The 6,652-nt window shown below is 45.0% G+C and overlaps 1 non-coding gene across 1 annotated transcript; it reads right to left on the bottom strand.

Annotated features, from left to right (window-relative positions):
- Positions 1-534: 534 nt before the first annotated feature.
- TRNAL-UAG (transfer RNA leucine (anticodon UAG)) lies at positions 535-606 on the bottom strand. Its single transcript has one exon. It is a non-coding gene; the product is annotated as a tRNA-Leu (tRNA).
- Positions 607-6,652: the final 6,046 nt, after the last annotated feature.

Below are 6,652 nucleotides of genomic sequence, written 5' to 3'. Positions count from 1 at the left end.
TAATTAAAGGAATATTCCTGGGGGTTAGTGTATAAGTTAGCTGGTTTGAAAAGTATTAATTGGTTAGGGTTATAGGTTTTGTTTATTTTGTATTTGCTATTTCATTAATGATATTCTGTTTTTATAATTAAAACTTGTTTAATTATTCACTTGGAAATCTTGCCCTTTTAATTTAATTACTTAGTTAATATAATTTAATATTTATAATATGCCTACAATACCTAGTAAGTTGGTCGCTCGTGATAGTTCTCGCTAGAGCAACCAAAAGATTGTTGCAACCAACGAACCACGTTATATTGTAGTCAAGATGTAAATATCGTGGCTAACCCGTTGCAATCTCCTCCATAAATCTGGTTGGAAAACACATTTTTCGCGGGGTCCGTGCGGGATTTGACACCGGGAACTCTCGCACTCAAAGCGAGAATCATACCCCTAGACCAACGGACCACGTTATTTTGTAGTCAAGATGTAAATATCGTGGCTAACCCGTTGCAATCTCCTCCATGAATCTGGTTGGAAAACACATCTTTCGCGGGGTCCGTCCGGGAATTGAACCCGGGACCTCTCGCACCTAAAGCGAGAATCATACCCCTAGACCAACGAACCACGTTATATTGTAGTCAAGATGTAAATATCGTGGCTAACCCGTTGCAATCTCCTCCATAAATCTGGTTGGAAAACACATTTTTCGCGGGATCCGTCCGGGATTTGACACCGGGACCTCTCGCACCTAAAGCGAGAATCATACCCCTAGACCAACGAACCACGTTATATTGTAGTCAAAATGTAAATATCGTGGCTAACCCGTTGCAATCTCCTCCATAAATCTGGTTAGAAAACACATTTTTCGCGGGGTTAGTCCGGGATTTAAACCCGGGACCTCTCGCACCCAAAGCGAGAATCATACCCCTAGACCAACGGACCACGTTATTTTGTAGTCAAGATGTAAATATCGTGACGAACCGTTAGAAATCTCCTTGATAAATCTCGTTGACAAACACATTCTTCACGGGGTTGTTCGGGATTTGACACCGGGGACTCTCGCACCCAAAGCGAGAATCATACCCCTAGACCAACGGACCACGTTATTTAGTAGTCAAGATATAAATATCGTGGCTAACCCGTTGCAATCTCCTCCATAAATCTGGTTGGAAAACATATTTTTCGCGGGGTCCGTCCGGGATTTGAAGCCGGGACCTCTCGCACCCAAAGCGAGAATCATACGCCTAGACCAACGGACCACGTTATTTTGTAGTCAAGATGTAAAAATCGTGGCTAACCCGTTGCAATCTCCACCATAAAACTGGTTGGAAAACACAATTTTCGCGGGGTCCGTCCGGGATTTGACACCGGGACCTCTCGCCCCCAAAGCGAGAATCATACCCCTAGACCAACGGACCACGTTATTTGTAGTCAAGATGTTAATATCGTGGCTAACCCGTTGCAATCTCCTCCATAAATCTGGTTGGAAAACACATTTTTCGCGGGGTCCGTCCGGGATTTGAACCCGTGACCTCTCGCACCCAAAGCGATATTTTTTCATTAAAACACAAAGTAAAGTATGTACAAGGTATAAAAAGTTATTTTTCCCTTCAAACCCATGTACTACTAGAATGAGCGGTCTAAATTATAATTGTAGGCATATTGTTTTTTAGAATATTAAATCAAAAAGGTGGTACACAACTTTATCAGACGGGACCTTAATTATCATTTTTTTTTGTTTATATCGACACTCACGTCGCAGAATAGCTTGTAATTTTTTAAAGGCGACATTCTGATTAAACAGGTCACCATTTAGACTTAAATTACATCGGGTTTTCCAAATTTCACGTTTTACAACGGAACATAAATAATTAACAACTAACCAAAACATTTTAGGCTTAAGCGACTTCGTTGGATAAACTCCAAAAATTATAAATTTTTCTAACAACGACTTTTCATTACCAAAACTGCTAGTTGACAAATCAAACAATTCGTAAAATAACCATCGCCACCACTGCTGAGTGACTATACAGTCTCTGGGTTGTCCCCACAAAATAAGCACTCGGTGGTTTGAACAACGTTGGCGTGAATAAGACGGGAACGGACCGGAAATGCCTGGTGAACAACACGCAAATTAATGGCAGACAATTGGGGGCCAAGAAACCCAGACCGCAATAGAGACCAACGAGCGGCCAACAACGGACCACCAAAATATTGACCCCAACGTTCTTCCCCATTAGATTCCACATCAAATTTAAGCGTGAGACTAATATAAACGAGCTTAACAGAACTACTTGAGACTTTTTCACCCGATGCAGTCAGAATTGGGTAACTACAATCAGGACTTTTTACATCAACTTCGGCGCTACGCGTTGTTATGGAATTGTGCCACGAAACCGGCATCGAGCGCTTTATCTCATTGAACAAAATTGATATGCGGTGCCGCGATAATGTACTTGAAATATCAGCAATGTTGTCAACAATGGCCTGCAGTGGAAGAAAGCCCGGCAGAAATTCATACGAAATATCACGGACGTGACACATTCCCGCGCGACAAAAAATGTTACGCTCCAATCGACCGAACGACGGTAGCGAGACCCGAGGATTAAGGAAAATAGGTTCGTCCATAAAGTTTCTGAGCGCCGGGAAGGACCAGACGTTGGCGGCACAGTTCTCCTTCCAAGACAGAAGCAAGGATTGGTATCGAGGCGGAAGACCGATAGCGTAGTACCCCGTGATAGTGAGACGTAGAACTTGTAGCCCGGCTTTTGTACCACCACCGTAATAGTCAAGAATCTCGGAGGAAAGATAATGCGCGTAAGTCGGCGAGGCATCCGAAAACCACGAGAGGGCCTCGTGGACCCGAAACGCCCGTTCGTTTGTGACGATGTCGACAAGACCGAAACCGCCCGTCTGCCGAGTTCTGACCAGAGTGTTGTAAGCGACGTGGTGTGGGCCGGAACCCCAGAAAAAGTCCATCACCGATGCGCGAAACTTGGCAACCCAGGACGGAGCAATAACTAGAGTTTTCAATCCATGCCAAAGCAAAGAAGCCGCGAGTGTATTAACCACGAGTACCTTACCGAGAAGCGACAAAGAACGACCCTTCCAAGTTCGTAAAACTCCGCCGAATTTGCGTAACCGTTCATCCCATTGCAACGAAGAGATCGTAGCGACATCGTACCCAATATAAACACCGAGAATCTTTAAAGGATCACTAGTAATTTCGATGCCACATTCCGAGACAGCGACACGACCGTGAGAGCAACCGAGCCACTTGCCGCGACATTTAGCCGGATTGATAAGAGCACCCGAGGCCTCGCCGAATTCCCGGAAAACCGAAATGACCCACGACACGGCTGAAACCGAAGAATCGTTGTGTCGTCCATGTGTTGAAAGAGCTTCGGCAGCGGACAAGAATTCACGAGTATTATTGGCGGTATTTTTCCATGACCGTTAATTGCCACAAACAAGGGCTCCGTGGAAAGTATATACAACAGGGGACTAAGCGGACATCCCTGTCGAACCGACCGACCGAGCGTGAATATGTCCGTCAAATATCCATTTACCTTGACGCAAGCCTTAGATCCAACAATGAATGCTTGCAACTAGCGACAGAAACGGGGTCCGAAACCCATTGCAGCAAGGAGGCCGAAAAGATAGTTCCACGATACCCTATCAAAGGCTTTCATTAGGTCAATTTGGAGCAAGATGCCTTCCTCCTGGCGTAATTTCAATAATTCGATCACGTCAGAAAAAGTCCTAGTCGAGGTCGAAATATCTCTTCCACGAACGGCTCCCGTTTGAGTGGGGGAAATAATCAACGGTAAGAGACGACTAAGGCGGGCGGCGAATATCTTAGAGAGAAGCTTGTAATCAACGTTCAAAAGAGTAATTGGTCGCCAGTTCGTCAGCAGTGACAAATCCCCAGTTTTGGGCAATAAAATAACTAGACCAATTTTCATACTTCCAGGGAGTATTCCAGTGTCGTCAATTATTGACACCAGCCGGAGAAATTCGTCCTTAATTAGAGGTAAGAAAAATATCCAAAATTCAACGGTAAGTCCATCAAGTCCAGGACTTTTGTTCTTTTTCATGCGATGCAGTGCGTCTACTATGGCAGCCCAGGAAACGGGCAAATCAAGCTCGTCTTTATCAGCGGCTATCACACGATTGCGGACCAGTCCTGTAAAGGAATCGGTCGCCGCAGGAGACAAATCTTCAGCGGCATATAAAGTACGGTAGAAATCAAAGATTTCCTGGCGCATTTCGTGGCCATCGCGTAATTGGTCACAGGACGAAGAAGTTAATGTACCAATAGCTTTGACAGTCTGGCGGTATTTTTCTAGGCGAAGAAAATAACTAGTAGGCTTCTCACCTAAGTCCTGATATTCAGTCTTCGAGCGAAGAATTTGTCCTCGAAGAACTTCCAAGTCCAATTCCAGCAATGCGTTACGAGCAGCCAATAGCTCAGGAAGAATGGTGTTGTTTGACGAATACTGACCTTCAAGGGTAGCGATATTCGATAGAAGAGCGGCGCGATGAATTCGGCGTTGCTGAGCGCGGTATTTCGCGTAAAACATTGAATAGTTCTTAACCGTGACTTTCAAGTTTTCATACCAAAGAAAGATGTCGTCCCGCCATTCCAACGAATCCCGACTGCGTTCAACAATTCGTTGAATCGCGGTACAAAAACGTTCCTCTTCGAGAAGCGCGGCGTTAAATGACCAAACTCCTGGACCTCTCTGAACGCCGCTCAGGTCAAACACGAAAGACACGGCTTTGTGGTCCGAAAATGGCACCGGCGAGATGGTGCACCGAGAAATATTATGAAGGTCTGGTGGACGAACAAAAACGTAGTCAATACGCGACATGACATAATTACCGTAGACGAAACCAGAACGAGTGGGTGAAAAATGATCTTCATGGGTAGCCCTCCAAGGGTCTCGCAAATTAAGCTCCGAAGTCCAGAGCTTTAGAGGCGTAGGCCGAAGAGTGTGACGCAAATCCGCAAAAGGACGCCGATCGAGCCGAAAATCTAAGACATCGTTAAAATCGCCAACGATAATCGGACGGTGCAGATTAATACACCACTGAGAAACAGAGGACATAAACCCGGCACGCGACGGAGCATCATTGGGTGCGTAAATATTCAAAAAATCAACAGCGATATCGTCAATGTCAGCGGAAACAAGTAGAAAACGACCATAGCCACTCCGGAAAACCCGACGCGGGATGACTTCGAGACCTGCGCGAAAACAAATGGCGACACCGCGAAACTTTGTGTCGGGGTCATTGTCAATAAAAACACGGCCGCGATAGAAATCTTTAAAACGGCTTACGTGAAAACCAGTCCAATGAGTTTCCTGTAAAAATACAATATCATAGTCCTTTATCCAAGTTACAAGTTCCAGCATCTTATCGTCGTTCCGAAGTCCGTTAACATTAAGCGAGATGGTTCGAAGAGTCATCAGTTAGAGACAAGTGAGACTTTTCCCCCGTAGACCGTGATAATAGAGCGTCGCCGGGTTCAGGTGGAATAGGCCGGTCCAAAAGCACGGAGTCCAGTTTCTTTCGTGGTGGTTCCAAACCATCCGACTCAGAGTGACCAGATGAAAGCGTGTGTTTATTTCCCATAACAACTGAAACCTGACCTTTGGGGGTCTCTACTCCATCTATAACAGCAACCGTAACATCCATTGGATCCTTAGCACCGACAGGAGGAAGACCTGCCGACGCTGCTGATTCATCGCCAGTCTTATCTTTCTTGTTTGGGCAAACGCGAGCAATATGGCCTTGGCGCTTACATTTGTAACAAACGAACTCAGGGCAAGAAATGTAGAGGTGGTCAGAGGAGAGGCAGCCATTACAAACCTTGGTTTGCAGATCATGACGAACTTTATAAAATCGCTCCCGTCCGAGCATATCCTTCAACTTCAACACATAAGGTAGGGAATTGACTCCCTCCGGCAATGTAACCCGTATAGATCTAGTACCAAAGTAAACCCCATCTCTTCTACGCCATAAAATTTCGCCTTTTAATTCGCACTTAAGCGAATGGAGCTTCTCCTTAAGTGCGTCATCCGCCACAAATTCAGGTAAATCCAAAAGACTTACGACGACTGTTTTGTTTGACACTCCAGACACGCCATAGCGCTGACCATTCAAGTCCACACCAGCATCAGCGCAAATCCTAGCGTCCTCTTCCCGAAAAAATGTGACGAAAAAGCCCCCATCGGCCGGAACTACAGACGAAACGGCGTTAGGCCCGAAATCAACTTTCAACGTTTCGAGAACTTGAAGCTTCGAAAATACTTTTTCATCGCAGTCCAAAAAAGTAGACCGCTTTAAAACATCCATCCCAGTACCTCAAAAAAGAGAGAACCAGGAGAAAACACGAGTAACTATAACTACTAACCAATTCAAGATAATTAACAAAACTACTAGAAAAAAAAGCACTGAAAATGCAGCTAAGGCTTAGCTAGAGAAAAAAAGAGAGCAAAACAAGAACGAAGCGCACTCTCCAAAAACTCAAGCCGAACTCCACCCAAAGCGAGAATCATAACCCTAAACCAACGGACCACGTTATTTTGTAGTCAAGATGTAAATATCGTGACTAACCCGTTGCAATCTCCTCCATAAATCTGGTTAGAAAACACATTTTTTCGCG

Source organism: Leiobunum rupestre, chromosome 10 (assembly GCF_980474605.1).
Source record: "Leiobunum rupestre chromosome 10, qqLeiRupe1.1.hap1, whole genome shotgun sequence".
Classification (NCBI taxonomy): Eukaryota; Metazoa; Arthropoda; class Arachnida; order Opiliones; family Sclerosomatidae; genus Leiobunum; species Leiobunum rupestre.
This window is presented reverse-complemented; position numbering and strand designations above follow the sequence as displayed.